The sequence below is a fragment of the Pyrus communis genome, chromosome 7, assembly GCF_041283825.1.
Source record: "Pyrus communis isolate YQ-2024b chromosome 7, ASM4128382v1, whole genome shotgun sequence".
Taxonomy (NCBI): Eukaryota; Viridiplantae; Streptophyta; class Magnoliopsida; order Rosales; family Rosaceae; genus Pyrus; species Pyrus communis.
Genome location: NC_142571.1, coordinates 10,780,795 through 10,800,561, shown reverse-complemented (window position 1 = coordinate 10,800,561; position 19,767 = coordinate 10,780,795). Strand labels below are relative to the sequence as shown.

General features: G+C 37.9%; 2 long non-coding RNA genes across 2 annotated transcripts; both read left to right on the top strand.

Annotated features, from left to right (window-relative positions):
- The first annotated feature begins 10,140 nt into the window (after positions 1 to 10,140).
- On the top strand, positions 10,141 to 11,725 carry LOC148695712 (uncharacterized). The gene is made up of 2 exons (XR_015964130.1): positions 10,141 to 10,573; positions 11,273 to 11,725. It is a non-coding gene; the product is annotated as an uncharacterized LOC148695712 (long non-coding RNA).
- Positions 11,726 to 14,734: 3,009 nt separating this feature from the next.
- On the top strand, positions 14,735 to 15,846 carry LOC148695711 (uncharacterized). Its single transcript, XR_015963868.1, has 3 exons — positions 14,735 to 14,777; positions 14,879 to 14,952; positions 15,773 to 15,846. It is a non-coding gene; the product is annotated as an uncharacterized LOC148695711 (long non-coding RNA).
- The last annotated feature ends 3,921 nt before the right edge of the window (positions 15,847 to 19,767 follow it).

Here is a 19,767-nt window from a genome sequence, read left to right as displayed (position 1 = left end):
ACCAGATTTGCGTTCCTTAACCCTACTCTTTATTGTTTTTACTTTGTCATAATTGTCATGTTTGTTAGTTGTGTTGTTCGATTGTTTGTGTATGAGTCTATGTTTGGTTTAAGTGTATTGGGGGGGGAGGGGGGGGGGGTAAATAGATGCTTTTCATGATTTATTTTCGAATTTTATCACCTATCACTTCTAAAAGTTGTTACTCACTGTTTTTAGTATGTTTTGAAGTGTTTTAATGTGTCCTATAACAGAAAATCTAAAAATTTTGAATAAAATTTCGAAAAAGCTTTGAAAAACCCAAAAGATTCGTTTTTAGAGTCGTTTTCAATGTGTGTTTGTGTCTTAAGGTACCTTCCAACACAATGATGAGGATTTAGTTTTTAATTGCATGACTGTTAAAGAAAGTTACAAACATGGATGGAAGTTTGATTTGCTCTTTGGTTTATGCTTAGTTGTAGTTGTCGTTTACGAATTCACATATAATCACAAAAAGTAAAAAAAAAATCAGTTTTTGTAACATGCTTGAAGGAAGAAACTCAAACTAACGCTACAACCCTGAGAGACTTGAGCCTAAACTTTATTTGGAGAGTTATTAATATGTGATTTCTTTCTAAAGTCATTGCATGATCTCATTATTTCTTTGCTTGGTTGCTACTTAGAATGCATTTTCATCATTATAGTTCCAAATACGAGAACTCATGCCCGTTTCATTCAAAGCATAAAATTGATTGCATAACATACAATAAGATGAAGTTGTTTAGTTAAACCAGAGCCAAAAAGCCTTACCCTTTGCATATGTGTTGTAGGTTTAACCCCTTTGAGCCTTATTTAGCCTATTTTCTTTGTTAGCCATATTATCCTTACCTAGCCTAGAATAGGACTATCCATACCCTTGTTCTTAAAAGATAGTGAAGCATGACTTAGAGGGAATTCCTTTTGATCCACATTATGCAGAAAAACAAGTGTGGGGAAGGTTTTTTGTTAGAAATGTGAAAAGAATAATAAAAAAAAAAACGTGAAAAAAAAGAAAGAAAAAGAGTTGAGAAATAAGTGAGAATGAACTCACAAGTATTGGTTGTTGAAGAAAGGGTCCAAAAGCTGAATCTGGCCCTAAGTGTTGTGTGAATCTCCCATGGGTGTTTAAAGTTGATTTCTGCATTCAAAAGTGAATTCTAAGTGTTTATTTCATTACTTTGCTTGCTATTACTTTAAGAACCCTTATTTATCCTTTACCTTTCTTTGTTAGCCAGTACCTTAGCCCCGTTACAACCCTTAGACTTCTATCTTGATTGTTATGTGTTTCAATATATGGAGTTTGAAATTGGTATGAGCATATCCTTTACCTTTCTTTGTTAACCAATACCTTAGTCCCATTACAACCCTTAGACTTCTATCTTGATTGTTATGAGTTTCAATATATGGAATCCCTGGTTCTCACTTCTAAGTAGTGGCATTCCGTTCATGAGATCATATACATGTTTATATTAATAATTCCAGAAAGTGCTTTCTTTGTTATAACATATGTTAGTGCTAGTCTACATGTTTACATCAATCTTCTCACATATACTTAGTGTAGGGAGTGTAGTCAGAAAATTTGTGTGAAAATAAAGAGTATATCCGGTGAGGAATTGAGGGAATTCTCTAAGGCATGTTACTACTTTTAAAATGTTGTTTTAATTGATTCAATGCGAGCTAGTGAGTGGTGACTACGGGTAAGTGTTTACTCAAGAGTAAAGAGAGCAAAAATCTGTGGGAGTACTGATTTTTAACATGTCATGTTGCATTAAAAATCCCTGAGGCAAATGTTGGAAGGTCTAGGTTGTGTTTTGTTTGTTTTGTTTTGCTCAAGGACTAGCAAAAGCTAAGTGTGGGTGAATTTGATAGCAGCATATTTATGCGACTTTGTTAGCTTATTTCCTTGTATTTATTCAGTTAGTTTATATTTATTTGAGTGTTTTAAGCTATTTTCGTGTGTTTGTAGGTTCAATTGGCTAAAGTGGCAAGAAAAGGCAATTTAGAGCATTGTAGAGCAGTTTTGGGCTTGGAATTGATAGCACATGAATGGAGCAAGGTGGATAGACGAATTTGAAGTTCAAGAAAGGCTAAGAATATGTTAAAGACATGGAGGAATTAATTCAAGACAAAGAAGATTTGGAGCTCAACAAAGAAAGAAGGAAACATGAGCCAAAATACCTTATCTTCTCTTAGCCAATCCTAATCCTACACTACTTATGTTCCAGTTGCTAGGGGGATCCCTAATTATATTAGGACACTTAAATATATGTTTCTAGAAGGCTTAATCCTAATTCTACAAGGGTGCCGCACCTATTCCTTCTAGAATACCCATGCCTTGCCATGCACTCCCTTTCCCTTTCTCTCTAGGATCCGGCCGCATCTCCTTTCCCTTTCCCTCTTGGATTCTGAATTTAATTAGCCTTTTCCCTTGTGGATTTGGATTGCAAATCCTTCTCCAAAATTAATTAGGGTTTCTTTCTTTAAATAAATGCATTCTGCCGCACCAATGATCCATCTCTCACCACAATTCGCACCACCCATCCATCTCACACAATAACCCAATTTCAGAGAAAAACCTCTTTGTGCCGCCGCCTTGCAAGGAGAAAGGAGAGGGGACCCTTGGAGCCGTGCCCTGACATTCAAGTTTGGATTGTTGGAACATTCTTAGGTGTATTCTATATTTTGTTTTCAATGCTTAATTTAAGTTATCTTTGTTTAAGTGTGAACATGAGGAGCTAAACTCATTTTGGCTAGAGGAGAATTCAAAGCCATGAACATATATGTGATATGAATTGATTTCATCCAATTATTGTTTCGTAAATTTACTTATCTCTTTAATTGATAACTTATTCTTGTATGTTGATTAAGGATGCATACTTAGTTTGCATGCATAAATTTGATGCTAAAATATAAGGGAATTTCACCTAATCGTTATGAACTTATATTTATAAGTAGTGGAAGTCACTAGTCATGATTGTGTTAAGTAAATCCATGGCAGGAGTATCATGCTTTTCATAGTTACGAATGCCTTGTCAATGCTTATGATTGATAGGAGCATATTTAGGCGACTTGATTAGCTTGTTTTCTTACATTTATGTTGTTAGTTCATAGTTATTTTAGTATTTTAAACTATTTTCGTGTGTTTATAGGTTCATATGGCTAAGGTAGCAAGAAGGTGCATTTTGGAGCCTTTTGGAGCAAAATTGGACTTGGAATGGATAACATATGCTTGGAGCAAAAGGAATGGACGAAATTGAAGACCTAAAGATGTTATTCCTAATCAAAGAAGGTTTCCTACTTGAAGTAGGAAAGTTAAGCCAAGGTTTCCTATTTTGGTTTGACCTTTCCTAATCCTAAATGTCCCTAAGTTCCAGCAACATTGAAGGTTTCCTATGCATTTTAGGACACAAACCAAAGTTCCTTGCACTATCCTAGTCCTTGCCGCATATCTCCTTACCATTTTCGTCCAAAATCTGCCATATATCTTCTTTGCCCTTTTCTCAAAGTTGTGTCGCACCCCACATTCCCTTATTTCCCCTTTCCTTGCAATAAAACACCTTTCCCTTTCTCCCTAGGTGCTGCCACACCTTTTCCTTCCCTTTTCCTCTTAAGATTATGATTTGTTACCCTTTTCCTGGAGGATTTGGAGTCTTAAAACCTTCCCAAATTAATTACTTAATGTCTTAACCTTTCTCCCTCTATATATACACAATATGCCGCACAAAATAGCTCTCTCATTCTCTCTGTTCATTCAGCGATCATCCACCCCCTACCACCATCCAACCTATCCATCCATCACCATAATTCATACCCAAACACCCTTGTGCCGCAGCAAAGAAGAAGAAAGAAGAGAGGAGAAGCCTTGGACATTTTGGCCATTCAAGCTTGGATTGTTGGAGCGTTTCTAGGTGTATTCAATCTTTGTTTTCAATGTTTAATTTAAGTTTTCTTTGTTTTGTTGTGAACATGAGGAGCTAAACTTGTTTTAGCTAGGGGAGACTTTGAAACCATGATTATATTTGCGATATGAATTGATTAATTCCAGTTGTGATTTCATAAATTGTGAATGCAATTTACTTAACCGTTTGATGGATAACTTATTCTTGTATGTTGATTAAGGATGCATACTTAATTTGCATGCTTGAATTTAGTGCTAGAATATAAGGGAGTTTCGCATAATCGTTACAAACTTATATTCACTAGTAGTTAAGGTTGTTTTCACAATCATGTTAAGTTAAATTCCTAGCATGAGTATCATGATGTCATAGTTACGAATGCTTTGTCAATACTTATGATTTTCATAAAACATAATGATCTTTGATTGTATCTCTATTATGATGTCATGTAGGGAACTTTTGAAGAATGCTTTGGGTTGTCGCATGATGTCATCCAATCCAATAACTAAAGGAGAATCTGAGGGTTAATTAGTGATGTCACGGTAAATCTGGGGTGTTGAGGTTCATGGTTAATTGAGAAAGCAATTGGAAATCAATTTGTGTTCAAATGTATCGAGTGTGGAAAAGAATCCTCTAGCTAGCTAATCATCCATAGTTTTTCCCCAAATTCGTCCAAACTTTATTTGAGTTTTTAAGTTACTTGTTTTCACTTTAAATTCGTCCAAAAACCCAATCCTCTTGTCTTTGTTGTGTCTAAATAGCTAGAATCTGTCCAAATTGTGTTTTGAAGTGTTTTGAGTCAAAACCAATTCTATTTTCGTCCAAATTAAGTCCTAGAGTCTAGTTTGAGTCTATTTGATTGTTTTGTGTTGTTTTGAGTTTTTTGAGTTTGTTTTGAGTCATATAAGTTTAGTTAAGAGTCTTTGAGTTTGTTTAAGTGTTTTTAAGCATATTTTTGTATCTTTGAGTCAGTTTTATTAGATTAGCAATCCCTCCTAATCCCCAGCCTAGAACGAACCCTACTTACATCTTTAGTACAATTGTCAATAAGAGAGTTTAATTTGTGTGCTATCTTTAGCCAATACCTTAGCCTCACTGCACCCCTTAGACTCCTATCTTGATGTTATGTGCTCAATATGTGGAGTTTGAAATTGGTATGAGCATATGGAATCCCTGGATCTCACTTCTAAGTAGTAGCATTCCATTCATGAGATCATATACATGTCATATTAATAATTCCAGAAAATGCTTTCTTTGTTATAACATATGTGAGTGTTAGTCTACATTTTTACATCAATCTTCTCACATATACCTAGTGTAGGGAGTGTAGTCAGAAAGTCTGTGTGAAAATAGAGAGTATATCTTGCGAGGAATTGAGGGAATTCTCTAAGGCATGTTACTACATTCAAAATGTTGTTTTAATTGATTAAATGTGAACTAGTAAGTGGTAACTATGGTTAAGTGTTTGCTCAAGTGTAAAGAGAGCTAAAATCTGTGGGAGTAGTGTTCTTTAATATGTCATGTTCATTGGAAATTCCTGAGGTAAATGTTGGAAGGTATATATTGTGTTTTGTTTGTTTTGTTTGTTTTGTTTTGCTCTAGGACTAGCAAAAGCTAAGTGTGGGGGAATTTGATAGGAGTATATTTAGGCGACTTAGTTAGCTTGTTTTCTTACATTTATGTTGTTAGTTCATAGTTATTTTAGTAGTTTAAGCTACTTTCGTGTGTTTATAGGTTCATTTGGCAAAGGTAGCAAGAAGGTGCATTTTGGAGCCTTTTGGAGCAAAATTGGACTTGGAATGGATAGCATATGCTTGGAGCAAAAGGAATGGACGAAATTGAAGACCTAAAGGTGTTAGGATTCCTAATCAAAGAAGGATTCCTAATCAAAGGAGGATTCCTAATCAAAGAAGGATTCCTACTTGAAGTAGGAAACACTTAATGCTCGAGGAACTTAATGATCTTTGATATGTATCTCTATCATGTTGTTCATATAGGGAACTTGATAAGAATAATTTGATTGCGTCGCTGAGTCCAATTCAATGAAATTAGGGAAATCTGAGAGTTAATTTGTGCAGTTCACAATTAATTTAGGGCATTGTCATTCATGGTTATTTGGAATAATAATTAGAAATCGATTTGTATGCATATGTGTCATGTGCGGAGAAGAACCCTCTAGCTAGCCTGTCACCCATCAATTCATTCCAAATTCGTTCCTTTTACTTAGTTTCTGTAACTTGTTTGTTTAAGTTTTAAATTAACCAAAACCAATCCCCCCCTTTAATATTTTGTGTTTACTTAGCTAGGACCTGTTTAAATATATTTTCATTAGTATTTTGAGTCAAGTTAAGTTAGAATTCGTCCAAAATCACCCTTAGTTTCTGTTTTGAGTCAATTTGCTTGTTTTGTGCTGTTTTGAGTCGTTCTAGTTTATTTTGATTCATTAGAGTCTAGTTTTCTATTTTTGAGTCTAGTTTAGTGTTTTAGATATTAAAATTGAGTCGATTAGCATCCCTTCTAATCCCCGGCCTATAACGATCCCTCCTTATTCATACTAAAACTACAATAAAAGGGTTTAAGTTTGTGTGCTATTTATATCACATCAATGAGGAATGTTGCATGGGTTTCAAGCCCATTCAAGTAATAAAATTATTTTTTTTGCCCCATTAAAATACGTTCATGATATTCTCTCCAAAAACACATCTATCTTCTTTCCCAAAAAAACCTCTCTTTTCTGCATGTGAAGTTGGTTCTTTGTGCTAGGTTCCTCTGTAATACAACCACCACTACTCCTTTGGTTTTCTGAATTTGCCAAAAAATATTGGTGTTGCAGCCTGTGCTGCGCTGATGCGCCACAAATTCAAATTCTTTTACAGAGATGGCTCCTAGAGCTTCGCTAACTTGCTTTGCTACACGTTTTCCAAGTTATATCTTTGAAGATTGGGGCATAGTTGAGGGCTGACTGGGTAAGAGTTTGAAGGGTTAAATAATTAGAGGTTGGGGAGTTTGACCTATTATTGTTGCTTGCTTGTAATAGAATGTGTGCCCACCAACTATTTGTGTTTATGTATGTGAGAAAGAGTTTTTTGGGATTGAAAGGATTTTTTTCAGAATTCCAAAGTTCCATAGCTAACAAGTTTTTGGATTGAAAGGGTTGTACAAAGAAATCATAAATTTAAAAACAATCACAATTTTGAGTTAAAATTTTGGAACATAATACCAAATGGCCTTGAATTTCTTGTTTACGATTTGCGTAGTTTTAACAACGTAAGTACTTCAATTGCCAACAAGAGAGAAGCGGGGGAAAGAGAAAGAATGGAATATTGAAATCAATTTTAACATATTTCCAATTTGGTATTATTTTTAGAACGTGCAAGTTGGTTTTCCACGAGGTGTGAAGTGCACGATTGATGATAAAAAAACATAACTAGGAAATGGACAATGCAGTGCAGTGTATGAAACAAAATATAAAAAAAAAATAGGACCAGGAAACAGACATTGCATTGCAGTGTTTGAATCTAAACGTAAAAATCAAGAGTCGTGCAACGTAGGAGGCTTGTGAGTGATGAAAAAACAAAACTAAGAAATAGACACTACAATGCAGTGTTTGAATCGAAGTGTAAAAAACGGAATTAGGAAACAGACGTTGTGAATCCAAACGTAGAAATCAAGAGTCGCATAGCGTATAAGGCGTGTGAGTGATGAAAAAACGGAACTAGGAAACGAACATTGCAATACAACATCTAAATCCAAGTGTTAAAAACAGAATCAGAAAGTAGACATTGCATTAATCCAGGATTGACCTATTCCAAAATATAAAAAAATATGAGAAAAGGTGCGTCAGTTGAAGTAGGTGCCAGCTGTAGTGGCAAATTTTGTAATTTTCATTTATTTCAAATGCATTTGAATATGTAAGTGTACTAAATTGGAAGCTCAAATATTGAACAACATGATTTACTTCATTTGCTAGTTGGTCAAGACTTCATCTCTCCTCAAAACCAACTGTATTTCTTCAGCTCTTTTTTCTTGGTGAGAATGGAAATTTTTATTTATCTTTCAAAACTCTAAACTGGTTGTCCTTCTCATATGAAAAATGAGCACTTTTATAAGCCAGTTAAATGGTCCCATGATTCAGAAGCCTAATCAATGTATTTATCTTAGACATATTACTTGAGGAAAAATGTATGAAGTACTGAATGGTAGTGTGAAGAGTTGGGACATGGAAAATGAATATATTTTTATGTGATTGTACTTATATGAACAACTTAATCCACAACTTTTTCTATGTAATGTATTCTTCAAATACCTATCTTTTGTTCATTATTACGCATAAGGATGCAAATAGACTCTGGATATGCAAATAGATTTTGTATGAATGGAGTTAGGAAGTATCTTTTTATATGCGCAGTTCGAGATATGTGGTATATGTAAAGAATGTGAAATTCATTAATTGTGATGCTAAACCAATGATACGCTTATATGATGCTCCAATTGGTGGTTGTTTACTCAAGTATAAAACAATATTCTTCTTGCTCTAAAAATTGAAGTATTGGCAATAGTTATTTCCTTAAAATGGGTGTTGAAATTTCAACAACAAGACACTTGTGAAGACCACTAAGATAGAAGTGGGATGTAGTCAACCTCTTCGAGTGATGTGATTTAGAAGTTCTCTTTGTGACGTGATCAAAAGTGGAAGTAGGGAAGAGATAAAATCGAGGCTTCCTTTGATGTGTTTTAAATGAATCCTCGCTCTAGATGGACCTTGCTTTTGATTAATGTTGTGAGGATATTAAGGATATAGAGTTCAAATTTTCTGGACAACTACAATTTTCTAATTGCGTCCAGAGGACGATGACTTTTTGAGAAAACTACTCCTAGACTTTTATACAAATTCAGCAAACAGAAACCTGACAAGATTATCATCTTGGTGTATTTATATTTCATCGTGTTACATGTTTCACTGCCAAGCCTTTGGAAGTCGTTATGAAGGTTTTGAGTATTAGAAGTTGTTCAGTATCGCATTTCTAACCCTAGATTAACGATTAGTTTGAAATGAGTTACTCAGACCTTTGTGGACGAGTTGCATCTTGTTTGTCCCACCAGTAGCATGGCTGCAGTATATCCTTATCTCCATTCTAGTCACTTGTAACCACGGTTACAATTTCGGGTTAACTATGGTATCATTGGGGTTGATGTATGGAGATTTTACGTACAACGCATATTTAATGGACGCATACTTTTGTTAGAATTATGGATAACTACGGTTACATTCCTGTTTAGGAGTATGGTATCCTTCGAAATATAATACAAATATTGTATGTGCAGCTTGTGATTTACAACAGATTATTGCGAACAAATATTTGATTGAGATTGTGATGTAGAAAATTTATGTTATTGACGATGTTGCCTTAGAAGGTAATGAATGAGTACGATCGAGGCTGGTAGATGTATTTCCCATTGAGGGGCAAGATGGTAATATTGCACCCTCGGGAATTGTTACCTGCTTATCAAGACAACAGTGAATTGTTGGTTTTGTGGGGTGCATAGCGTAATATTAATAGCTTATTCGTTGGGTTGCTAAGCAAATAAACAAGTAGATTATTCTACGTTAATATTTGTATTTACTTATTTAATTCGTTAATTGTTGTTTAGGCTTGACCCAAAAATACTACATGCTAAATTTCGAAGTGCGTTACGCTTTGAACACGTTTATGTAAAAGAGAAGGAAAGTAGGAATTTGGAGGCATGAAAGAAGAGTCACTACACTCCAATCATGACGGAATGTCATCCTCTTTTATGTAATCGCTATCACTTTGTGTCTTCCTCGTGTATGTATTTACATACATATATCTCTTTAATTTTGAGTATTCTACTTGGACTTATGATTTTAAATTTCGAGGACGAAATTTTCTTAAGGTGGGTAGATTGTGACAACCCGTTCCAAATTTTACGTTTTTATTTTATTTTAAAAGCGTGAATTTACGAAATTGCCCTAGAGGCAAGGACTTTGACTTCCGTTGACCATCGATTTGAAAGATGTGGGACTTATTCTTTTAGCATATCCTCGTAGTACTCATTGGTACGAACTTATAGGCGTAAACCGTTTGCGAGTCCGGATTATAACGGTATAGTTACGGACGTTCGAAATTGGTTATTCAAGGTTAGTGTTTATTTAAATTAAATCCCCACTTTGTGGGGGAAGCCCAATCAGAAATGGAGGGAGAAAAGAAAAAAAAAAAAGGGAAATGGGTTTTCGTCCACCCGCACCCACCGCGGGTGCCCATTTTCCAAGGCCGATTCCGGCCAACTCCGGTGGAGTTTTTCTATGCCACCACCACCATCTTGAAGCTCTCATTCCCCTCTACAAAACCCACCCAAGAACCACCTTGATTAACCAAGGCATGTGGAAGTTTGAGGCCACGAAAGTTGACGAAAATCAATGGTGCTCCGGCCACCCTTCTCGATTTTCCGGCAAATCGGCAAAGCAATGGCCAATGCCACCACTTGGGCTTTGTAGCCCATCATCCCAGCAGCAAAACCCAACCAACCTTGACCCCGTTGGACCACCGTAGACGACGAATCGACGTCGGGAAGTTTTAGGCACCCGCCGGCTTCGTGGGCAAAATTGACCATCTTCCGTCCACTTTTGGACTTCGTGGCAGGTATGAAAGTTGCTCCACTCACTGAGATCTTCATTTCTGTGAAGTTTGAGAATTTTTGGAAATAGTTGGATTTTCCGGCGAGTCGGGGCGGCCGACCGCCACCCGCGGCGGCGCGTGCGGCGGCGCGTGGCCAGTGAGCCGCCAATGCTATTTTTAGGCTATGTCGAATGTTTTGAATTCAGTTTTGTCATTTGAATGACGTAGGTTGATCGTTGGAACCTAAATTCGTTATGATACGTTACTTGATAAAAATGTGAATCGATGATCCGACCGTTGGATCGTCACCAAAATTGGATATATTATAATACGTAATATTTAAAGATTATAGGAATTTACGGATCGGGAATCCGACTTACGGATCTTCCTGAATTGGATTTGTAAGTTAGTAAAATAAATGTTCACGGCCACTTGTTTTAGGCAATTGGCGGAGATCTGACCGTTGGATCGTAATGAAATTTTAATATGTTATTCTAGAAACATATTGTGGATCGTTGGGAGTTGTGGATTGAAAATCTGATATGCGGATCTTCCGGGTCAAGTTATACAGGGTTGTAAACCCTACCGTCGATCTTTGATCGGCGGTTGACTTGTGGTCAATGGGTATCAAACTATTTCAGAATGTCGTTGAGGTTGTGTTTTATGTGAATTGCGTATTCTACGGATAAGAGTTCTGAGATGTGATTTGATAATTGGCCACAGGGACCGATCATTCAGGACGCCTCGATGCGCGTGCTAGAGAAGTATAGCGTGGACTCCAGGTGAGTGGATCTTTTCCTTTTTATTGTGCATATTATTGAGAGTTCTATCGATACTTTTAAATTGATTAGGTATATTACCTTCATATAATTATTGTGAATGCTTGAAGTACCTATATGAACTACGAATGGCTTGATCCCTATTTAGGGTACGTAGGCAGTTTAACGAGACGTTAGATACAGCCATACAATATTTGAGACAAAAGCCTTGCTTGGGAAATTGAGTAATGCGAAGGAAATTGGTAAAGACAAGTTTTAGTTTTGTGAATTAGTTAGTTAAATTAGAGTTAATTGGGTTGTCATGGATAATTATCCCTGAAAATAAGTAGTTTGGGAGTAGGGCGTTACTGATTGTACACTTCACACCATATTGTTTATAATTGAAAATGCTACGACATGGTTGAGTAGTAGATTGCATCATGATATATCCATATGTATATTACTTGCATATAATTATTGGGAATGCTTTCAAGTGCAAAGGTGAACTCAGGACACCCAGGTAAGTTCAGGTGAGTTTATGGTACTAGTTGAATCGATTACGTTATCACATGACTACAGTTATGAGTTAGGCAACTTCGATACTGTCGTACTGGTTGCCATGAGTTGCACATGTTATATTGAGATGCATTGAGAGCTCATAAACCTGCACCCCGGTGTTAGTGCTCCCGCCCGTGGCCAGGGCACAGTCCTTCACGTGATGTTCACCTCTCGCACCTTATGCTCACCTTGGATCCAAGGTAGGTGCACAGTTCTGTCGTACAGACCACCTTAGGTGGTTCCGACTCGTAGGTGACCCGCGATTATTCGCCCAGTCTTCACGTGATCGTAGCACTCGAGCGTATTTATTTACACCCAGTCCTGTCGTACAGACCACTTTAGGTGGTTCCGACTCGTGTGCAGGTATACTTATTGAGCTATATGCTAGCCAGGATTGATGAGATATAGATAAGTCGTACAGGTCACTATAGGTGACTCCGACTTATATGCTAGCCAGGATTGATGAGATATAGATAAGTCGTACAGGTCACTATAAGTGACTCCGACTTATATGCTAGCCAGGATTGATGAGATATGGATAAGTCGTACAGGTCACTAGAGGTGACTCCGACTTATATGCTAGCCAGGATTGATGAGATATGGATAAGTCGTACAGGTCACTATAGGTGACTCCGACTTATATGCTAGCCATGATTGATGAGATACGGATAAGTTGTACATGTCATTTTAGATGACTCTGACTGATATATATTACTTTGTATTGATTTAGTTCATTTGGCCTACTTATTAATGTATGGTGGATTTGATGGCAAACCGTGGTTTTGGTCATTTCTAAGTATGGTTTGGATATATGTATATATGTTGTACTGTCTTATGGAAAACGATATGGGTTTTACATTTAGGGCATTACTTTTAGAGAGGTAATAACTTTGGGAAGCTTGGTTTTATTGCTTACTCACACCTTCTGTTTGGTGCCCTCCAGGTTTTAGCTGCTGAGTTTGTATCGACAAGAATCTGTGGTGAATTTAGTATTAATGGATATTTCTGAGGGTATGATTCTTACCCACACTACTGTACCTTACTTATGCTCTGACATCGCGTGTGAAATGGGTTCGCTCCCACTCATAGCGCACTCTGGTACTTAGACACTTTTAGATTCAAATTTATTCACTTTTTATACACTATCACATTTTATGGCTTCGTCACCTTCCAGGTGTCGGCCAGCACAGCTCGATTCAGGGTCCAAGTGGATTTTCTGGGTCGGGGTGTGTCAGTTTGGTATCAGAGCATATGTTGGGCAGTATTGTGTTCATCACACGCGTGATGTGAGCACTCTTGGTTTTTGTGTTTGACGTTCAAATGATGCCACCTCGTCGAATATGGAAAAGTATGCTAACTTTTCTTAAGTTTTGGACAATTATGTTGTCTTCACGACATTTTATAAAATCATTTTGGCGGTTGTCCTTAGAATTAAAACGAAGATTTTCCTTGTGGAGGAAAGGTATAAAAGTGAGGCGAGTTGATGGCCTAAGTAAATGTTTTGATAATCATGTATCGCCAGAGATATTACCAAATAATTCTATCATTGTCCTACCGCCGTTAGTATTGATTCTTTAAAGATTGGAAATCTTAGTTAGTCTTGATTTCTTAGTAACATTTCGCGGAAGATCATCTGAGGGATAATTATTGTTCGGTCCCTATTAGCACTAATATCTTCAAGCATACTTGGGTTCATGTTGGATCTTTAGGAGGAAGATCGAATGTCGATGAAGTCTTTTTGAAAGTAGATCTTAGGCAAGGTCTTTTATATATATGCTTTCACATTTTTGTAGACTTGTACACTAATGTTTAGGAATTTTATTTATTTTGAACTCCTTAAAAATACTATTTATGAGGGTTTGTATGGTTTTAAAAATTCAAACGACGATGTACCCATACTTAAAGAGCATAGAGGATGCGATCACGAGTTTTTGCATATTATTTCTGTCACAACCCGTCCCGGAATTTTAATTCCGAGGACGTGAAGTTATGAAAATGCCCTTAAACGGGACTAAGGGGCGTAAAATATGTTGTAACTTGATGATTTGGGGATTGGGTAGGATCCCACCTCCCTCAAATCTCTCCCTCATTCCCGTACCTTGTCTCTCTCTCTCTCCTCCCTCACAAATCTCTCATTCACTCTCCGTTCTCTCTCTCTCCTTCGAACTCACACGGACCACCCACAAACCACCCTAAAACTATACCAACGAAGGATCTAAGACCACCATCGTACTCCTGAGGACCACACGAACACGATGGTACCAATTTCAGGTGAGTTTCACTTCGGAAAATATGGATTTCAATTTCACTGTGCGTGTGCACTGTTCATGCACACGTAAAACTTGATGTTTTCTGGGATTTTGAAGCTTGTAGGAAGCTTGGTGAGGTCCTAAGGAAGCTCGGAGTGCTTCTTTTGAAGGATTTGGACGTCGGGATCACGAACTGTAAGTTCGGCCGAATTTTCGTATTTTTGGAAAAGTTTGATTCCGTTGTTTTTAGGCCCTAAAACTAGTCCAACGTGGTAGATTATGATTAGGGCTTCATTTTGGTATAAATTACGTGAAAAATGGACGTAGGAACACGGAGAACGACAAGTTCAAAGTTTGGCCGGAGCTTTCGGGGCTTTTTCCGGCGAATCCACGGCGAGTTAGGGGTCAAGGCAGGTATGGATCTGTTCGTCTCGTCAATACCTTCATTTTGATATATAGTACGTCGAAAATGGTTAAGAAATGAAGAAGTTATGACACTTTAAAGTTTACCCAGAAATTCCGGCAAAACACCCACCGCCGGCGAAACCAGTCCGGCGACGCGAGGAAGAAGACGCGCGCGTGGGCAGCGCGTGAACAGGGCGCGTGGGGGCGCGTGACAGCTGAAAATTGTCACGCGTTCGTGACGTCGTGTAGATCACCGTGGTATATTCATACACCCAAATTGAGCAACGTATGAGAAAGTTATGGACGAATGTTTGGTGTATGTGCGTTAAATAACGTCAATTTGGTTACTTTTTGTATAGGTGAAAATTATACAGAAGAAGAATGTAACCAATCTAGGGGAGGCTCAGGGACCTATGAGACGTCGATGTGATCAGTGAGTGGGCAGTTATTTTTCAGTATATATATATATATACGTATGCTTGACGTATTTCCCAGAAAACGTATTTTAAAAGAAATACGAATTATATATCCTGTCATATATGCATCATATTTTAATATGTGCATTACCATAATTATGCATACTGTTGCATGGTGCTGAGGAGGCCCAGGTAAGTGCCAGGTAAGTGGTATTCATGTTTGTATTCAGTAGTCGCTTGAGATGCTTAGAGAGCTCATAATCTGCACCCCCGGTGTTAGTGCTCCTGCCCAGAGAGGGGCAGAGTCCTTCACGTGATGTTCACCCGCACCACACGCTCGCCTTGGATCCAAGTTAGGTGCAAGCCTTGTCGTGCAGACCACATTAGGTGGTTCCGACTCGTAGGTGACCCGCGATTATTCGCACAGTCTTCACGTGATCGTAGCACTAGAGCGTATATATTACACCCAGTCCTGTCGTACAGACCACGTTAGGTGGTTCCGACTCGTGTGCAGATTCAGATATTGAGTTGAGATTGGAGCTCTATCTGCAGCCGTACAGGTCACGTTAGGTGACTCCTGGCTGCCAGATTATATGTTATTGATGTGAATTATGCTTGAGCATTTACATTTATTATGAGATTCTAATGTGGCATATTCTCAAGCATGAATGGCATATTTTGGAGCATGTTTGGCATATTTATACATACGTATATATGTTTATTTTCTGGGAAATTATACTTGTTTTACGGGGAGGGGTTAGTATATTCAAAGAGAAAAGAAGGTTCTGAATAAGTTCGTTTTGCTGACCCACTCAACTTTGTTTTGCGCCCCTCCAGGTTCAAGAATTGCAAAGGTGTGGTGACTACGAGGAAATTCAACGGAGTTCTGACAGAATGGACCAAATAAGGACTCACCTTCGGGTGTTTCATTTTAGAAGTAGTATATTTTAAAGCTTCCGAACTGTGCAAATGGTTACGTCACTCTCACGTGACGGCCAGCATGCCTTCCTTCGGGACAGGGTGTGTCAATTTCACTTTTTCAGCACTTGTACATTAATTATTATAATTTTTAATGTATTTGATAGTTTTAAATTACTTGATATTTTTATTTTTAATGTGTTTTATAATTTTTTTATCTCACTTTTTGCCTATAGTATACTATAAAAATAAATAAATATGTAAATAAAACTTAACTTTTTAAAATTTATATAGAATAGTAATACAATAATACATATTTGTTATACAATATGACTATTGTTTTTTTAGTAGTTTAAAATTAAACTCATCAAAATAACTTTTTCCTTAACGTGTCAAAGCGGTTATCTGCGTGTCACCTTCGTGTAAACTTGTTAAAGACCTGTTATTAACGGGTTCTTATCGTGTGACCCAATAATGACCCAATTATTTATCGTGTTGACCTAAAAATCCGTTAGTTCTGTGTCGTTTACGTGTCGTGTAAGAAATTACTAGATCTAACCATGTATGGCAATTTCAGCGTTGTATAGGAGTATTTTGTTGTAAATAGGTCCATGTGTTGTTATTGTTATGCAGTCATGTGTTATTACAATGGTGAATGCAGGTTGGATATTGGGTTTTGGTGCAACAGATCATATGACGTATGATAAAATATTGTTTCAATCTATGACACGTCCTCATAAAAAGTGTGTGACAACTGCCAATAGTACTACCTCTTCTATTGTTAGAGCAGGAACGTTGTGTCTTACATCCTCTCTTCCCTTACACAATTGTTTATTGGTTCCGTCATTGTCCCACACTTATTGTATGTACCACAAGTCATGGAACAATTGGATTGTGTTGTATTAGTGTATCCTTTATTTTGCTTGCTTCAAGATATTAAGATAAAGGAAATCATTGGGCATGGCACTAACAGAGAATGGCTATATTAAGTGGATAACGTGGTTCCTAGAAGAGTCAATTTGGGTCAGGCATCGCGTAATAGTAATCTACAGAAGGTGTTGTTGTTGCATGCATCGTTTGGTTATTTGAAGCATATGTTATCTGATTTGTTTAGTGGTATTGAAGACTCAAAATTGAAGTGTGAAGTATGTATTTTAGCCAAAAGTCATCGTGCTTCATTCCCTCCAAGTATGAATAAAAGGTTTTCCCTTTGTGCTAGTACACTATGATGGGTGGGGGCCTTCCCTTATTAGTAGTACTTCGGGAAGTAAGTGGTTTGTTACTATCGTGGATGATTACGCCAGTATGACGTGGTTGTATCTATTGAAAAAATAAAAGTGAAATTTGTGAAATGTTTCGTATATTTCATCAGATGGTTAAAACTTAGTATTCCTCTTATATTAAAGTTTTGCATTCAAACAATAACAAAGAGTATATAAATTTTGAGTTATCTTGGTTTCTGCAAGATCATGTGATTGTTCATGAACTACCTCTCTACATACCCCACAACAAAATAGGTTGCAGAAAGGAAGACTTGCCATATCTTGGAGATAGCTCGTGTTTTGCTTATTGGTGCATTTGCTCCTAAAAGTTTCTGGCCTAAAGTAGTAGTATATGCAATTTATGTTATAACTTCATGGTTTTGAATTATCGAACACCACTTCAGGAGCTTGCTCAACATGTTCCAGTAGTTTCTACAAATACTTTGTCACCTCGAATCTTTGGTTGTGTGGTCTATGTTCACATTTAGAAAGCTCATCATAGTAAGCTTGACCCATGTGCATTCCGCTATGTCTTTCTTAGTTTTTCCCTGCATTAGAAGGGATTCAAGTGTTATTGTTTTGCTAGTCAACGTACATTTGTAACCATGGATGTGACCTTCTCGAAATCTTAATACTTTCATTTTTTATCTGTATCCAATTCAAATTACTAGGGGAGATTAGTGATATTGGTGATCTAAGTTGGTTGGAATATACTTTAGGGGGAGAAACCGAAGTTGTGAAAATCTGCCTAGATGTTCACTATGAGCCTACCAAACTAATAACTCAGTTCGATAGGCTCTCACTGAACCAAACAGCCCATTTCTCTAGGTTACAACAAAAGAAATCAAAGAAGTTCGGCTGGGTCTTACCGAAGAGTACCACTTAGCTTGTCGATCTCGACCTCAATTTGTGGGATAAGCTCAGATTGATAGCGTCTTTGAGTTTGCTTTATCGGTCGTGTTCCAGGCCTGACCGCAAGATGATGAACAGCGATGATAGGGTCCAGGCCGGGAATTTCTTTGTAGGTCCAGGCAAAGACGTCTTTGTACTCTAACAACAGCTGATAATACTCCTCTATCTCATCTGTACTTAATAATGCACTTACAAAGATAGGCTTTGGTTCCTTGCTTGTACCTAAGTTGAGTTCCTTGAGATCATCGACTGTGGCTTGCCCCCCATCTTCGAGCTGTGGTGGTGCAGCAGTGACATCTTCCTCGGGGATTTCGTCTTCTTTACTTTCTTGAACCGTGATATGGAAAACATCTTGGACCTCCTCTTCAGTGCTGTCTTCTCGAGCTTGTTGGCATAAGGATTGTCTGGTGTGGATGATAGTACGCCTTCTTACTTTCAGCGGTCCCTTTGTGTCGACCTCTAGGATTGCTTGGCGCTTCATCCTTGAAGGAATCAAGCTTCGAACGTCCTCTTTTTCTCCTAACCCATCGAGCTTTTCTTCCTTTGGTGTTGTCTTCCTCTTTCCAAAAGGCTTCTCATTATCTTCAAATCTTTCTGAAGCTGATCGTCGCAGAGGAGAGATAACTGTGTTGCTTTGTTTCTTAAGCTTTAACAACCTTTCAAAAACAGAGCTTTGGGATGTTGGCGCGTTAAGCCTCTTGAAGATAGAGGTTCGGTCTTGACCACCAATGAGATTAAGCACGGAAGTTCTGGAGCTTGAATGGCTCATCCTATCGAAGACCGACGTCCGAGGGGAGGGTTTAGGCTCTTCTTGGTCTTGTTCAATGATCACGCTGACGTATTGAGTGCTAGTGTTTTTCGCTTTGTTTGAAATCATCACAGGTGCATTTGGTGTGAAACCAAGTCCGGCTTTGTTGTTGTCAACTCCGTAACCATGCTCCTTCAACTTCTTTTGAGTTTTGGTGAGGTTACGTTCTTCGTCATTGACAGTGTTTGAAACCTTCTTTCCAGCCACCGCAGAAGAAGCAAAGTCGTACCCGGCCTTTGACATGAGTTTGTAGGCGTTAGGGTCGAAACCTTCCTCGGTCCTCTTGGTTGGAAAAAAGCTTGATTCCACCTTCTTTGGTAGAGTTTTTATGAAGCCTTGTGGTAGTCTTGCGACCTTAGCACCCCCTAGCTGTGTCAAAGGCAAAACTGCATTTGTCTTGAGCAACTTCACATTATCCGTGTGCCACTGTGTGTCGGCTTTTCTTGTTCCTGTTTCGAATGGAGATTGACGAGGTAGTCCCCCTCTGTCCCAGCATTGTTGCAAGTTTCAATGAAATGGGCGACATGTTGCTTCGGGTTGCCTTTTCCATCGAACTGCATAAATTTTGGGGGTTGATAACCCCTTGGCATCTTCAAAGCATCGATCTTCTTGGAATAAGGCTTTGAGTACAATACGGAGTCATGTGAGCTTCCTTCGTACTGTGTCTTGATAGTGCTTGCAATCATCTCCTGTAGCTGTTGGATAGAGAGAGATCCCATGAACGCCGTTGCTTGGTCTATCTTCAGCTTCTCTTCGACTTTCTCCGATGGAGGCTCCTCTTCTTCGTCAACTTCTTGATGCGAACTAAATAAGCACACAAATTAAAACCCTCTTGTGACAATTGTGGTATAAGTATAAGTAGGGATCGTTCTTAACCGGGGATTAGGAGGGATTGCAAAATCACTTGGAAACTGACTCAAAAACGTAAAACA